At 38.7% G+C, this 17,936-nt stretch overlaps 1 non-coding gene across 1 annotated transcript; it reads left to right on the forward strand.

Annotated features, from left to right (window-relative positions):
• Positions 1-2,920: 2,920 nt before the first annotated feature.
• On the forward strand, positions 2,921-3,027 carry LOC121205171 (small nucleolar RNA R71). The gene has a single exon (XR_005900256.1). It is a non-coding gene; the product is annotated as a small nucleolar RNA R71 (small nucleolar RNA).
• The last annotated feature ends 14,909 nt before the right edge of the window (positions 3,028-17,936 follow it).

Raw genomic sequence — 17,936 nt, forward strand, 5'->3', positions numbered from 1 at the left:
TATAACTAAACGGATAATTCCATATATACATATTCTCAAATCATTCCTACTTCACATTCCAACCCCTATATTCATACATAAGGGATCATCTTAGTCAAAGGCCGGAAGCTCATTACTCGACTGAGCGAATAGTATTCGAAAGAAATCAACTATTCCAATGCACATACGAAACATACCTCATTGTTCGGATTTTACGAGCGTATCAATTGAAATTAATACAGCAAGATCACTCATTCCCAAATCACGTACCTTCGGAGTTTAACCGGATATAGCTACTCGCTCGAATGCCTTCGGGGCATAGCCCGGTTATAGTAACTCGCACCAATGCCTTCGGGACTTAGCCCGGATTTGGTAACTCGCACAAATGCCTTCGGGACTTAGCCCGGATTTGGTAACTCGCACAAATGCCTTCGGGACTTAGCCCGGATTTAGTAGCTCGCACAAATGCCTTCGGGACTTAGCCCTGTTATCATCCGAATATCCATACACATATCAATAAATCATGACACATTTATATTTCATTTTCATAACTAGGATTCAATCACAAGTCGCTTATCGAGCATAATCATTTTCGGCTCAATAGCCACATATAAAGAGCATGATTTTGGTTTGCTTAAAACATGATCTAATCAAATCATAATCTAAGTTCCATTACTCGAAAACTTACCTCGGATGTGGTCGAACATTTTCGGCGGCTATTCGATAACTTTTTCCTTCCCCTTATCCAACTGTGGTCCTCTAAGCTCTTGAGCTAATTCAAACAAATTTAACTTATTAAAGTCTCATTATGCTAGCTTATGGCCGAATATGACAAGGAGCTTGATAGGTCATATGGCCACCTTTTAGCTCAAATACACAATGGTCATGCGCATTTTTAATCACATTAAGCAATTTAACACAATTCATTTGAACATCAAAAGAGAACCTCAAGGTACTTAGCCCATATATACATTAGGCATTAAAGTCACATATATATATGGAAATCATGAATCAAACTCAACATTTTAGCCCCCACTCTCTTTTAGCCGATTATTTAAGCCAAGATAAAGGCATCAATATGCTTGCCTCTAACTGAACACATGCAACAACAACCTACCTCATGTGGCCGAATATACATGTCTAGGTTGAGGCCGAGTATATGCTTAATACTTCCTACAAATATGGTTACTTGTATTGACTACATACCATTTTGTTTCAAATTCAAAACTCGGCTAATACACATATACACACTAGTAAATCAAACACTAACAATTGCACTTCACCTTACTACCATTTCTCATCTAAATAACGTGAACAGCAACCACATTTCTCTTCTACTTCCTACCATGGCCGAATGCATCACAACGCCATACCATTTAAATTTCGGTCATGGTTAAACAAAGAACTTAATGTCTCACTCAAAAATGCTAAAAAGAAGATTCAAGAGTTATCAATCCACCATCACATGCATCATTACAAAGCTTCACTTTTAGAATGGTAATGACATCAACACAAATCCACCATAGCCGAATATCATCTCCATGACATAGTAAATATTTGAACCATGGGCTAGTTAGAGCTCAAGCTAACTACTAAAAACATGCATGAATCTCATGGCACAACATTAAACCTACCTTAACCTAGATACAAGTATGGCCGAACCTCTTCCTAAGCCTCTTCCAAGCCGATCATGAAGCAAGAGCTCCTTCCTTCTTCCTTAGAACTTTCGGCCAAAAGAAATGAAAAAGGATGGACACTTTTTTTTTCTTTTCTTTTCTTCTTTCTCTAGTCACGGCAATGGGGGGCAACCACACACATTTATTTTTGTCATCATTTACCTTCCCATTATTATTTTATCATTTCTAACATAAACCATCGACACAACATGTTTTATGACATGTTTTGCCCATCACCCTTTGTCATGGCCGGCCACTAGTAATTAAATGGGGGAAAATTGACATGCAAGTCCTCCCTTTTGATTACATGCACTATTAGATCCTTATAGATTAGCCTATCACATTTCAAAAGTGTCACACAAGTCCTATTGACTAAATTCACATGCAATTTACTAAATCGAAACTTAAAACTTTCACACATTCATAATCATATATTTTAGACAATAAATATCATATTCAAATAATTCGGTGACTCGGTTTAGCGGTACCAAAACCGCTTTCCGACTAGGGTCACTTAAGGGCTGTCACATTCCTCATCTTGAATGGAAATCGCGTTGAGTTGCTCCCTTGGGTTAGATTCAATGTTGCTTGGCAAGCTACCTTGTGGTCGTTCGTAAATTAACTTAGCGAACTGTCCAATCTAAGTTTCGAGCCTCTGGGTTGATGCTTGTTGATTTTTGAGTGCTGTCTCAGTATTTTGGAAATGAGTTTCTGACACCGAGATGAATTTGGTTAGCATCTCTTTAAGGTTTGGCTTCTTTTCTTGCTGGTAAAGTGGTTTTTGAAAACCCGGAGGATGTTGTGGCCTTTGATTTCCTTGACTGGCCCATGAGAAATTGGGACGGTTCCTCCAACCTGCATTCTAAGTGTTACTATATGGGTTATTTTGGGATCTACAGTTATTGTTACCCATATATTGGACTTGTTCCTCCTTGATGCTAGGGTTGAAGGGTTGATATTCTGTGCATGCTCCTCCTCCATTCGAATCGCACCTCATCATTGGATGTACCTGAGTAGAACCACACAAACCGTCAATATGTTTATTTAAGAGTTCTACATGGTTAGATTGCATAGTAACCGCTGCTTTTATCAGCTTTGTGCTCATAACTTGCCACTGATAGTTATTCAGTGACATCTCCTCAATAAATTCGTAAGCCACCTCAGGTGTCTTATTAGTGATAGTTCCTCTAGCGGCTGCATCAATCATCTGGCGAGTTAAAGGATTCAGGCCATTATGGAACGTTTGAACCTTTAGCCAAAGCAGTAACCCATGGTGAGGGCACCTTCTTAAAAGGTCCTTGTATCTCTCCCATGCATCGTAGAGTGTTTCTAAATCCATATGCACAAAAGAAGAGATACCATTACGTAATTTGGTTGTTTTAGCTGATGGAAAATATTTTAATAAAAAATTTTTGGTCATTTGTTCCCAAGTAGTGATTGACCCTCGAGGTAATGAGTTCAACCATTGTTTAGCCTTATTCCTTAACGAAAAGGGAAACAACCGAAGGCAAATGGCATCATCAGAAACGCCATTAATTTTAAAGGTATCGCAAAATTCTAGGAAATTTGCCAAGTGAGAGTTGGGATCCTCGTCCTACAAACCATCAAACTGAACAAACTGTTGTATCATTTTAATTGTGTTAGGTTTCAATTCAAAATTATTTGCAGCAATAACAGGTCTAACTATACTTGACTTAGTTCCTGTTAAATTAGGTTTAGCATAATCATACATAGTGCGCGGAGCAAAATTTTGATTAACAGCAATTGCAAGAGGTAGCGGATTTTCTTGGTTTTCAGCCATCTCCTCGATTGTGGTTTGAATATTGTCCTCTTGCTCGTTCTCTGTTTATCTTAAGCTTCGCCTTATTTCTCTTGGGTTTCTGCGAACTGTGCGATCGATTTCACTGTAAAAAAGTAATGGTCCTAACGGGTTTCTTCTAGTCATAAACTATAAGAACCTACCAGAAAAAGGGAAAAAGAATAATTAGTAATAAAAATTAGAATAAAATTTAAATTGAAGTAAAAGTAAATGGCGCCAAAAACTTGATACGTGATATTCGTGACAGGTTTTAAATATTTATAATGAATCATTCTTGAAACTTCCTTTTTATTGTCTAGCCTAAAAAATAAAAGGGTTTTGTTTATCTAACTAATTAATTAAACTAAGAAATCACAGAAAAGAGATTTGGGGAAAACACTTTTCGAAAAACGATTGAATCAAGACAATACCTAAGGAAAAGTCCACCTAGACTTCACTTGTTATTTGACTCTGAATCGGACGATTTATTCATTTGTCTTGATCCGTAGAAATCCCTAAGTTATATTATTAACCCTCTCGAGACTAACAACGTCTAACCCTAGGTTAAATAATTGAAATCTCTTTCTAATTAACTCCCAAGGGTTGCATTAACTCGATCTATGGATCCCCTTATTAGGTTTCACCCTAATTCGGTAAAATCTTGTCACCCCATCTCTAGGCACGCAATCAACTCTGCTTAATTATGACAAATGTACTCTTAGACAAGGTCTATTTCTCCTCTGAATAAGAGCTTAACTTGAATCAATATCCTGGAATATCAAAACAAGGATTAAGAACAAAAAATTAAGAACAAGTCAAATATTTATCATACAATTCAGATAATAATAACAAGATCTGTCTTAGGTTTCATTCCCCTTAGGTATTTAGGGAAAAAGGTGAACATCTTAGAAGAATAATGAATACAAAGCATAAAGAAAAACCCAAAACTCCTGAAGGGAAATTGAGGGGAGATCTTCAGTCTTGATGATGAATCTGGCTTCTGAGATGGATCAATCGGCTTTCCTTGAGCAGTTCCCTACTTCCTTCTCTATGGCCCCCTTTTCCTCCTGCTCTAGGGTGCATTTATAGGCTTTAGAATGCCTAAAAACCCTCAAAATTGGCCTTTTCTGAATTGGACTCAATTTGGGCTCGACAGGGACACACACGTGTGACACGCCCGTGTGCGATTACTTTAGGTCATGGTCAAGCCTGTTAAATAGGCACGGGCGTGTGGTCCACCCGTGTGAGTCGTGCTTTGATTTTGCCAAATTGACACGGCCGTGTGGTCTGCCCGTGTGAGGAGGTCCAGGCCATGTTGATTTTCTCCATTTTTGGCCCGTTTCTCGTTCCTTTCACTCTCCTATGCTCACCTAAGTATAAAATATGAAATTAAGGCATTAAGAGCATCGAATTCACCAACTTTAAGGAAAAAGCATCCATAAAATGTGCTAAGCATGGGATAGAAATATGTATAAATTACGGTTTATCAGTCAGTAATGAACCTCAACCAAAATACCTCGAACAACCATATTTATTCACTAAACTAAACTCATATATTCAACATTATATTTATTGTAACAGCCCAAAATTGACCCTAGTCGGGAAGTGGTTTCGGGACCGCTAAACCGAGTCGCCGAAATGTTTGAATGTGATATTTATTGTCTAGAATATGTATATATGCATGTGTGAAAATTTCATGGTTGAATTTTGTAAATTGTAAGTGAAATTTTATTAAATAGGACTTATGTGAGAAAATTTAGAAATGTGCTAGGCTAATGTAAGGTGGCCCATTTATGCATGTTGCAAATAGTTGTACTTGCATGTCAAATACCCCTTTTATTTTAAGTGGTGGCCGGCCATGATGGTCATATATATATATAATATGTATTAAATCTTAATTAAATGGCCATTATTTTATGCAAAAGAAGGGAAATAGATTAAAGAATGAATAAAAAGAAAAGTAATGAAGACAAAGCTTCATCTTTGTCTTCTTGGCCGGATTGAAAGAAAGAATTGGGGCAAAAACATTCGGTCACTTGAAGCTTGAGAAGGGGGGGAAATGGGTGAAGAAAACTAAGTGTTCATCTTTGTTTCTTCTAAGCCGAATGTGAAGGAAGGAATAGGGGCAAAGAACTTTCGGCCATTTGAATGCTTAATAAGGTTAGTATATTGTGTTAAAGTTGTGAAATTTTAGCTTGTTTTAGGTTAATTATCATGGTTCTTACTTAGACCATGCAAAATTTTTAACTTTGATGGATGGATGGAGCATTCGGCTATGGCTATTAAAGAAGGAAATTTGATTACTTCCTTAAAGTTTTGATGAAGAATGTGTTGAGGAAAGAAATTGATCTTGCTAAAAATATAAATTCTAAATGCTCATATATGTAATACCCAAATAAAAATGCTTGATGTCTTGAACAAATATTGTTTCGATGGGTGGAATGAGTAATGTCATGTATAGGTTTCGGCTATGGATTTTCATGTTTAATATTTTTATGTTGGTGTTCAAATTGAAAATGGATGTTAGTTGTGCTATAACACTTGCTTAATGATGAAAGGATCATGAGCTTAGGGCTTGAGAGGAATTCGGCTTTGGAGTAAAAATAATAGAAATGGTGTTTAGTCAATGCAAGTGTCCATACTTGTAGAATGTATTGAGTGTTGCAATCGGCCTTAACATAGACATGTGTGTGTTCGGCCATATAAATGGGCACCTAAGTTGATGTGTATGTTCGGCCAAAGGTAAGCATGTTGATGGCTTTATCTTGACTTAGAAGGTTCGGCTAAAGGGAAAATTAGCTAATATGTCGAATTCGATTCGTGAATTCGTACATATGTGACTCTAATGTCTAATGTGTATATGGACTAAGTACCTTGAGGTTCTCTTTTGATGTTCGAGTGAATTGTATTGAATCATTTCATGTGATTAAAAATGCATATGACCATTGTGTATTTGAGCAAAAAGGTGGCCATATGACCCATCAAACTCCTTGTCATATTCGGCCATAAGCTAGCAAAATGAGACTTTAATGAGTTAAATTTGTTTGATTTAGCTCTAGGAGTTAAAGGAGGTGAATCGAGCAAAGGCAAAAAAAAGGTCATCGAGTAGCCGAGTTGGAACCGTCTTACCCAACACGAGGTAAGTCATTAAGCATGTAGTTGGCGTTATTTCAAATGGTCATAATGTTTATGTATTGATGCTGAATGGAATGAATAGATATACATATATATATGCATGTACGGATGTGATAATGAAATTGTTGAATGGAAAGAAAAGAGGTAAGATGTACTGAGTTGTTGATCTCGGCACTAAACGTACGGGTATAACCATTTACGACCATGAGATTGGCGCTAAGTGCGCGGGATTAAATTGTACAGCACTAAGTGTGCGATTTGACTATGTTGCACTAAGTGTGCGAAATGAATATGATGCACTAAGTGTGCGAATTGACCATGCGGCACTAAGTGTGCGAGTTTGACTATATAGCACTAAGTGTGCGATTTGATTACGTAGCACTAAGTGTGCGAGTTGATTATATAGCACTGAGTGTGCGGACTCAATATACATTCGTGAATCATTATGGACACTATGTGTGCGACACTATTGAGTCGATCGCGGACAGCGGATCGGGTAAGTGTCTTGAGTACTTGGCTAATAGGTGCTATGCTTATACTTGGTGTTGAGCTCGGTAAGTTTGAACCTATGTGACAAATATACTTGAAGTCACGTACATAAAATTTATCGTAGGATGGGTGAAAGGCCGTTTAGTCGTTCGATTGTAACGAAAATAAATTGATTAATGAAAATGCTTCAATGTCCTATTGATGAGTATATGGAATGTGAATGCATGAATTGATATGAAACTGAATCGATAGGTTGGAGGAACTATGGTATGGTTCGGTATGGATGGAGTAAATTGTCTCGTTCCATTTTGTTTCCTCTTGTGATAATGTTATTGATGGATGGTAGTGTATTGCTTATGACTTACTGAGTTATAAACTCACTCGGTGTTTCCTTGTCACCCATTATAGGTTGCTTGGACTCATCTATTTTGCGGGGTCAGGCCGTCATCGAAGTCATCACACCGGATAGCAAGTTTTGGTACTTTCTTCTTAGTTGGCTTAGAAGAACATTTTGGCATGTATAAGCTATTACATTGTGTTTGAACTTTGGCATGTAAACTTTAAGCCATGCGAAAATGGCACGAATGTTCGATTGAGTTGGATCAAGGGTAGGCATGAAATGGACCTAGTTACTTTCGTAACAGATGCTGGCAGCAGCAGTGTCATGAGATTGAAAAATCACTAAAAATAGTAGGAGTGGAATTAATTGGTGAATAAATTATGTAATCGAAGCTTGATGAGTCTGTTTTCATGAGGAAGTAACAAAAAGATCATATGGGCAGTATATTAAGAGATAATCAGATTTTTGTGGGGCAGGGCCAGAACGGTTTCTGGATTCCCTGCTCCGACTTTGGAAATTCATTATAAATTAACCAGAGATAATTAGGGGTCGTACCATATATGTACAGATTTCTCTATGAGTCTAGTTTTCATAGAAACAAACGGTATCAGTATTGAAGCTCCGTGCAGGGAGATATCCAAGTCGTAATGGGCAAAGGTCAGTGTATTCGACCTCTGCAACTTGGGAGACTTTGACTAATAAACTGTACTAATTGGCCCGACCAAAAATTCTAGAAAAAAATACATAGATGGGCACATGAGTCTAGTTTCTGGGAAAAATTACAAAACTGATTTTCGAGTTACGAAACTCAAGATATGATTTTTAAAACGACTAGTACACAGATTGGGCAGTGTCTGGAAAATATTTTTATAAGGGGTTAAAGTCAGTTAACACCTCGTGTTCGACTCCGGTGTCGGTTTCGGGTTCGGGGTGTTACATTTGATTGGTATCAAAGCTATGGTTTAGTCGGTTCTAGGACTACCATAGCGCGTATGAGTCTAGCTATACATGCCGAATGTTAATGTTTAAATGTGTGATGACTTCCGACGGTTGAAATGTTTTTGTTTTGATTAGTAAATGGATCCCGGTGTAGAAAGAACCCTAGCGGATGACGTTGAGAGCGTAGCGGCTGCTCCTGCACAAGGGACGCCGCCTGTTGAACCTCAGTCATCTGCGAATAATCAAGGTGAGGGGGCTAAACAAGCCTTCTTTACCATGATGAATGAGTGGGTCGCGCAATATGCCCGAACCAACCCGGCTATCCAACAATTCCCAAATTTGAATAATCCACCCCACGAGACTGTAATGCCATCAGTCGCTGATCCTGTGAGGCTAAGTAAGCCACCTGCAGACTTGATTAGGAAGCGTGGGGCCGAGGAGTTCAAGGCCATAGTAACTGATGATGCCGAAAGGGCCGAGTTCTGGCTTGATAACACCATTTGGGTGTTCGATGAATTGTCATGCACACCCGACGAATGTCTAAAATGTGCTGTATCTTTGTTGCGAGACTCAGCCTACTATTGGTGGAGGACCTTGATTTCCATAGTCCCGAACGAGCGAGTAACTTGGGACTTCTTTCAAACGGAATTCCGAAAGAAATTTATTAGCCAACGGTTCATTGATCAGAAGCGTAAGGAGTTCTTGGAACTCAAGCAAGGCCGTATGACTGTATCTGAATACGAACATGAATTCGTAAGACTCAGTAGGTATGCCCGGGAGTGTGTAGCTGATGAGGTTGCTATGTGCAAAAGATTCGAGGAAGGATTGAATGAAGATTTAAAGCTACTAATAGGTATTTTGGAAATAAAAGAATTCGTAACACTAGTCGAACGAGCCTGCAAGGCGGAAGAACTTGGAAAGGAGAAGAGGAAGGCTGAATTTGAAGCTAGAGATTATCGTAAAAGATCGACGGGTAAAGCTCCGTTCTCAGCTGTAAAGAAGTTCAGGGAGGACATTAATAAGTCGAGGGCGACTGCGGGAATTTCCATCAGGGCAAGACCATCGATGGGCTCCCGAGCTACTTCGGTAGCTAGTGTGGGCAATAATCGTCACGAGAAACCTGAATGTCCCCAATGTGGAAGACGACACCTAGGTGAATGTTGGGGCAAGTCTACTAGCAGGGCCTGTTACGGATGCGGTTCGAAGGACCATTTCATTAGAGATTGCACGGAGCTGGATGAGAAGAATAAGATTCAAGGTGCAAGACCTAGTGGAGTGACATCTAGAGGTAGACCACTGAGAATTTTAGGAGGCAGGGGTGGTAGTCAGAGGGGGGCCTCTGATACGGCCGATCGAGCCGAGAACCGTACTCCTGCTAGAGCATATGCCATTCGCGCACGAGAGGAGGCATCCTCCCCCGATGTCATCACTGGTACCTTCACTCTCTTTGATACTAATGTGATTGCATTGATTGACCCTGGTTCTACTCATTCATATGTATGCGAAACCTTAGCAACCAGTAAGACTCTACCTGTTGAGTCTACTGAGCTCGTAATTCGAGTATCAAACCCTTTGGGTTAATGCGTACTTGTTGATAAAGTGTGTAAGAGATGCCCTCTAATAATCCGAGAATCCTGTTTTCCGGCCGATTTGATGCTTTTGCCATTCGACGAGTTTGATGTTATTCTTGGTTTGGATTGGTTAACCGGCATGATGCGGTTGTGAATTGCAAAAGCAAGACTATCGATTTGAGGTGCGCAAATAACGAAATAATCCGAGTTGAGTCTGCGGACTTAAGGGGGTTGCCAGCTGTAATATCAGCAATGTTGGCCCAGAAATATGTAAGGAAAGGGTGCGAAGCATACCTCGCGTATGTACTTGATGACAAGGAGTTAGAAAAGAAACCCGAATCGGTGCCGGTGGTTTGTGAATACCCGGATGTTTTTCCTGAAGAGTTACCGGGTTTGCCACCTGTTCGGGAGGTAGAGTTTGGTATTGAGCTTGTACCTGGAACTACGCCAATTTCGATCGCTCCGTATCGTATGGCACTAACCGAGTTAAAAGAGTTGAAAGCTCAGTTGCAAGAATTGACGGATAGAGGTTTCGCTCGACCGAGTTTCTCACCTTGGGGTGCACCAGTATTGTTCGTGAAAAAGAGGACGGAACCATGAGGTTGTGCATTGACTATCGTTAACTGAATAAAGTGACGATAAAGAATAAGTATCCGTTACCGCGTATTGATGATCTGTTCGATCAATTAAAGGGAGCATCGGTGTTTTCAAAGATAGATTTGAGATCGGGTTATTATCGGTTGCGGATTCGAGATTCGGACGTACCCAAAATTGCTTTCAGAACGAGGTACGGTCACTACGAGTTCTTAGTGATGCCGTTTGGGCTCACTAATGCCCCTGCGGTGTTTATGGATTTGATGAATCGGATCTTCAGGCCGTATTTGGATCGGTTCGTAGTTGTGTTTATTGATGACATCTTGGTCTATTCAAGAGATGAGACCGAACATGCTGAGCATCTGAGGCAAGTGTTGCAAATTTTGCGGGATAAGCAGTTATATGCTAAGTTCAGTAAGTGTGAGTTCTGGTTAAGAGAGGTTAGCTTCTTGGGTCATGTGGTATCCGCATCGGGTATTCGAGTTGACCCGAGCGAAATTTCAGCCATACTTAACTGGAAGCCTCCGAGAAATGTTACCGAAGTCCGGAGCTTTCTAGGACTCGCCGGTTATTACCGACGATTTGTCAAAGGTTTCTCGATGATAGCCACACCAATGATGAAGTTACTTCAAAAGGATGTTAAGTTCGAATGGACGGAGAAATGTCAGAAAAGCTTCGATCAACTGAAAACTCATTTGACTGAAGCTCCAATTTTGGTGCAACCCGAATCGGGTAAAGAGTTTGTCATTTATAGTGACACATCCCTACTTGGGTTGGGTTGCGTATTGATGCAAGAAGGTCGAGTTGTGGCCTAGGCGTCGAGACAATTGAAGCCACACGAGAGAAATTATCCGACCCATGATCTCGAACTAGCCGCCATTGTGTTTGCATTGAAAATATGGCGACATTATTTGTTTGGTGAGAAGTGCCATGTGTTTTCGGATCACAAAAGTCTCAAATATTTGATGACTCAACGAGACTTGAATCTGCGACAAAGACGTTGGCTTGAGTTGTTGAAAGATTACGAGCTTGTCATTGATTACCACCCGGGAAAGGCTAATGTGGTTGCGGACGCCTTAAGCTGGAAATCACTGTTTGCTTTGCGAGCGATGAATGTACACTTGTCTGTTCTACCTGACAATGTGTTAGTAGCTGAATTAAAAGCCAAACCATTATTGACTCATCAAATTCGTGAAGCTCAGAAAGTCGATGATGAATTGGTTGCAAAACGAGCTGAGTGTGTTCCGAACAAGGAATCGGAGTTTCAGATTGATGATGATGGTTGTTTGAGGTTTAGAAGTCGTTTGTGTGTTCTAAGGAATTCGGAACTCATTCCGATGATTCTGAACGAAGCCCATTGTAGCCGAATGTCAATTCACCCGGGGAGCACGAAAATGTACAACGACTTGAAACGTCGGTTTTGGTGGCGTGGTATGAAACGAGACATCTCCGACTTTGTTTCGAGATGTTTAATATGTCAACAAGTGAAAGCGGAACATCAAGTGCCTTCAGGGTTACTTCAGCCGATCATGATACCCGAGTGGAAATGGGACCGAGTCACAATGGACTTTGTGTCCGGACTGCCATTGTCCGCAAGTAAGAAGGATGCGATTTGGGTTGTGGTTGATAGACTGACTAAGTCGGCTCACTTTATCCCCGTGCGTACGGATCTTTCATTGGATAAACTAGCCGAATTGTATGTCTCTCAGATTGTGAGATTACATGGAGTACCTATTTCTATCGTGTCGGATAGAGATCCGAGATTTACCTCACGATTTTGGAAGAAATTGCAAGAAGCTTTGGGTACCAAGCTGCATTTTAGCACCGCTTTTCACCCCCAAACCGATGGTCAATCCGAGCGGATAATTCAGATACTTGAGGATATGTTGAGATGTTGCATCCTCGAGTTCAGTAGTTCATGGGAACGGTATCTACCTTTGATTGAATTCTCTTACAACAATAGTTTTCAATCAAGTATTAAGATGGCACCTTATGAGGCTTTGTACGGTCGTAAATGCCGTACGCCATTGTTTTGGACCGAGCTCGGTGAAAGTAAAATTTTCGGAGTTGATTTGATTAAAGATGCCGAACAGAAAGTAAAGGTAATCCGTGAAAGTCTGAAGCAGCCACAGATCGTCAGAAATCGTATGCGGATTTGAAACGAAAGGACATTGAATATCAGGTGGGAGATAAAGTGTTTCTTAAAGTGTCACCTTGGAAGAAGGTACTCAGATTTGGCCATAAAGGCAAGTTGAGCCCGAGATTCATTGGGCCGTACGAAATTTCTGAACGAGTGGGGCCGGTTGCATATAGATTGATTTTGCCCCCTGAACTTGAAAAGATTCACGACGTCTTTCATGTTTCGATGCTTCGGCGCTATAGATCTGATCCTTCGCACATAATTAGTCCGTCGGAGGTTGAAATTCAGGCTGATATGAGTTATGAAGAAGAGCCGATGCGTGTCCTAGCTCGTGAAGTGAAGGAGTTGCGAAACAAAAGAGTTCCCTAGTAAAAGTGTTATGGCTCAAACACGGGATCGAGGAAGCTACTTGGGAAACCGAGAGCTCGATGAAAGAACGATACCCAAACCTATTTACCGGTAAGATTTTCGGGGACGAAAATTTCCTGAGTGGGGGAGAGTTGTAACAGCCCAAAATTGACCCTAGTCGGGAAGTGGTTTGGGACCGCTAAACCGAGTCGCCGAAATGTTTGAATGTGATATTTATTGTCTAGAATATGTATATATGCATGTGTGAAAATTTCATGGTTGAATTTTGTAAATTGTAAGTGAAATTTTATTAAATAGGACTTATGTGAGAAAATTTAGAAATGTGCTAGGCTAATGTAAGGTGGCCCATTTATGCATGTTGCAAATAGTTGTACTTGCATGTCAAATACCCCTTTTATTTTAAGTGGTGGCCGGCCATGATGGTCATATATATATAATATGTATTAAATCTTAATTAAATGGCCATTATTTTATGCAAAAGAAGGGAAATAGATTAAAGAATGAATAAAAAGAAAAGTAATGAAGACAAAGCTTCATCTTTGTCTTCTTGGCCGGATTGAAAGAAAGAATTGGGGCAAAAACATTCGGTCACTTGAAGCTTGAGAAGGGGGGAAATGGGTGAAGAAAACTAAGTGTTCATCTTTGTTTCTTCTAAGCCGAATGTGAAGGAAGGAATAGGGGCAAAGAACTTTCGGCCATTGGAATGCTTAATAAGGTTAGTATATTGTGTTAAAGTTGTGAAATTTTAGCTTGTTTTAGGTTAATTATCATGGTTCTTACTTAGACCATGCAAAATTTTTAACTTTGATGGATGGATGGAGCATTCGGCTATGGCTATTAAAGAAGGAAATTTGATTACTTCCTTAAAGTTTTGATGAAGAATGTGTTGAGGAAAGAAATTGATCTTGCTAAAAATATAAATTCTAAATGCTCATATATGTAATACCCAAATAAAAATGCTTGATGTCTTGAACAAATATTGTTTCGATGGGTGGAATGAGTAATGTCATGTATAGGTTTCGGCTATGGATTTTCATGTTTAATATTTTTATGTTGGTGTTCAAATTGAAAATGGATGTTAGTTGTGCTATAACACTTGCTTAATGATGAAAGGATCATGAGCTTAGGGCTTGAGAGGCATTCGGCTTTGGAGTAAAAATAATAGAAATGGTGTTTAGTCAATGCAAGTGTCCATACTTGTAGAATGTATTGAGTGTTGCAATCGGCCTTAACATAGACATGTGTGTGTTCGGCCATATAAATGGGCACCTAAGTTGATGTGTATGTTCGGCCAAAGGTAAGCATGTTGATGGCTTTATCTTGACTTAGAAGGTTCGGCTAAAGGGAAAATTAGCTAATATGTCGAATTCGATTCGTGAATTCGTACATATGTGACTCTAATGTCTAATGTGTATATGGACTAAGTACCTTGAGGTTCTCTTTTGATGTTCGAGTGAATTGTATTGAATCATTTGATGTGATTAAAAATGCATATGACCATTGTGTATTTGAGCAAAAAGGTGGCCATATGACCCATCAAACTCCTTGTCATATTCGGCCATAAGCTAGCAAAATGAGACTTTAATGAGTTAAATTTGTTTGATTTAGCTCTAGGAGTTAAAGGAGGTGAATCGAGCAAAGGCAAAGAAAAGGTCATCGAGTAGCCGAGTTGGAACCGTCTTACCCAACACGAGGTAAGTCATTAAGCATGTAGTTGGCGTTATTTCAAATGGTCATAATGTTTATGTATTGATGCTGAATGGAATGAATAGATATACATATATATATGCATGTACGGATGTGATAATGAAATTGTTGAATGGAAAGAAAAGAGGTAAGACGTACTGAGTTGTTGATCTCGGCACTAAACGTGCGGGTATAACCATTTACGACCATGAGATTGGCGCTAAGTGCGCGGGATTAAATTGTACAGCACTAAGTGTGCGATTTGACTATGTTGCACTAAGTGTGCGAAATGAATATGATGCACTAAGTGTGCGAATTGACCATGCGGCACTAAGTGTGCGAGTTTGACTATATAGCACTAAGTGTGCGATTTGATTACGTAGCACTAAGTGTGCGAGTTGATTATATAGCACTGAGTGTGCGGACTCAATATACATTCGTGAATCATTATGGACACTATGTGTGCGACACTATTGAGTCGATCGCGGACAGCGGATCGGGTAAGTGTCTTGAGTACTTGGCTAATAGGTGCTATGCTTATACTTGGTGTTGAGCTCGGTAAGTTTGAACCTATGTGACAAATATACTTGAAGTCACGTACATAAAATTTATCGTAGGATGGGTGAAAGGCCGTTTAGTCGTTTGATTGTAACGAAAATAAATTGATTAATGAAAATGCTTCAATGTCCTATTGATGAGTATATGGAATGTGAATGCATGAATTGATATGAAACTGAATCGATAGGTTGGAGGAACTATGGTATGGTTCGGTATGGATGGAGTAAATTGTCTCGTTCCATTTTGTTTCCTCTTGTGATAATGTTATTGATGGATGGTAGTGCATTGCTTATGACTTACTGAGTTATAAACTCACTCGGTGTTTCCTTGTCACCCATTATAGGTTGCTTGGACTCATCTATTTTGCGGGGTCAGGCCGTCATCGAAGTCATCACACCGGATAGCAAGTTTTGGTACTTTCTTCTTAGTTGGCTTAGAAGAACATTTTGGCATGTATAAGCTATTACGTTGTGTTTGAACTTTGGCATGTAAACTTTAAGCCATGCGAAAATGGCACGAATGTTCGATTGAGTTGGATCAAGGGTAGGCATGAAATGGACCTAGTTACTTTCGTAACAGATGCTGGCAGCAGCAGTGTAATGAGATTGAAAAATCACTAAAAATAGTAGGAGTGGAATTAATTGGTGAATAAATTATGTAATCGAAGCTCGATGAGTCTGTTTTCATGAGGAAGTAACGAAAAGATCATATGGGCAGTATATTAAGAGATAATCAGATTTTTGTGGGACAGGGCCAGAACGGTTTCTGGATTCCCTGCTCCGAATTTGGAAATTCATTATAAATTAACCAGAGATAATTAGGGGTCGTACCATATATGTACAGATTCCTCTCTGAGTCTAGTTTTCATAGAAACAAACGGTATCAGTATTGAAGCCCCGTGCAGGGAGATATCCAAGTCGTAATGGGCAAAGGTCAGTGTAGTCGACCTCTGCAACTTGGGAGACTTTGACTAATAAACTGTACTAATTGGCCCGACCAAAAATTCTAGAAAAAAATACATAGATGGGCACATGAGTCTAGTTTCTGGGAAAAATTACAAAACTGATTTTCGAGTTACGAAACTCAAGATATGATTTTTAAAACGACTAGTACACAGATTGGGCAGTGTCTGGAAAATATTTTTATAAGGGGTTAAAGTCAGTTAACACCTCGTGTTCGACTCCGGTGTCGGTTTCGGGTTCGGGTGTTACACTTATACACTTACATATATCAAACCGAAACATTATATACTTAATTAGATAAGTGCAAAAGCCAAATCACCAATCAACATTTTCATTACCCAAATTCACATTCCATTGAATGTACTTACCAGCCAAATTATACTACTCAAATAAACTAACCAGAATTTTAAAATAATATCCCATTAGATATCGATACAAAAACCATATTTATCTTTTGCTTGTTCGGGTAACAAAATTTACCAGTATATACCTCAAGATGAGTTATATATATAAAATTCATTCATCATGTGCATAAAATTTATATAAACAGATACTGAATCACAAGTTATCATATTTTCAAAACATAAATCTTACAAGTAACCAACGATTTTATATAACTAAACCTGTAAACGTATCGTCCATATTATAAGCACACATATATATTATATATTATCATGAAACATGGTTGAGTCAATTAAATACATCTATGAATATGCATATATGTATATCATAGCCAAATTTTCATCCACAAATATATATATACCTGTAATCATCAGCCAACTCCAAAGCATATATCACATGAAAATAATAACCGAATACCATAATTAACATGACCAATTGTACAAACATCCGTTAGCATTATAATCAACCACATTTCACAAGTATATATATACCAAACTAATATCGAAACATAAATTCATTATCTCATTTCAACAATTAACCGAATGTACTTGTCAACCATTTGGAATTATTATTATTATTACAAGTCATAGCCAAATCATTTTAATCTAGAGTAACATAGCAAATATAGTATATACTTATAGGTATACTATAGCCGAATCTTTCAAAACACATCCAAATTACTAATCAACTTCAATGCACCACAAAACACATATCACAAATATTATTCAACCATAGCATAAGATACCATAGCCAAAATAAACTCAAAACATAAGCAAACATAACCGAAATTAACATGGAAATTAAGCCATTTTCGCATGGCTCAAATTGTACAAAACCAAAATCCAACATTTCAAAACACATTCCAGCCTATACATGCCATAATTCAAGTTTGATTATTTAAATACCGAAGCTGTAGATAGTGTGATAGACTTTGTACTTGAATCCAAAATCTATAAAATAGAAACACACATAAAAACACAGAGTAAGCTTTTGAAGCTTAGTAAGTCATAAGCAAATAAACAACTCGATAACATTATCAACCGGATTAAACCAAGACAACTTATAATATTGTAACACATTTAAATCCAAACATATAAAGTTCATAATAATATATATACATTCATTCTTAAATATCACTTTAGCTGAATGCTCATGTAACTAAAATATCATTTTACTATTTTACTTTCACAACCAAATAATCATCACAAACCTAGTTCACATACCATAAACACATAAGCTCATGTGTCACAATATAGTTTCATATACACATACTAATCACATAACCGAATATATCTCAT

Source organism: Gossypium hirsutum, chromosome A08, assembly GCF_007990345.1.
Source record: "Gossypium hirsutum isolate 1008001.06 chromosome A08, Gossypium_hirsutum_v2.1, whole genome shotgun sequence".
Lineage (NCBI taxonomy): Eukaryota > Viridiplantae > Streptophyta > Magnoliopsida > Malvales > Malvaceae > Gossypium > Gossypium hirsutum.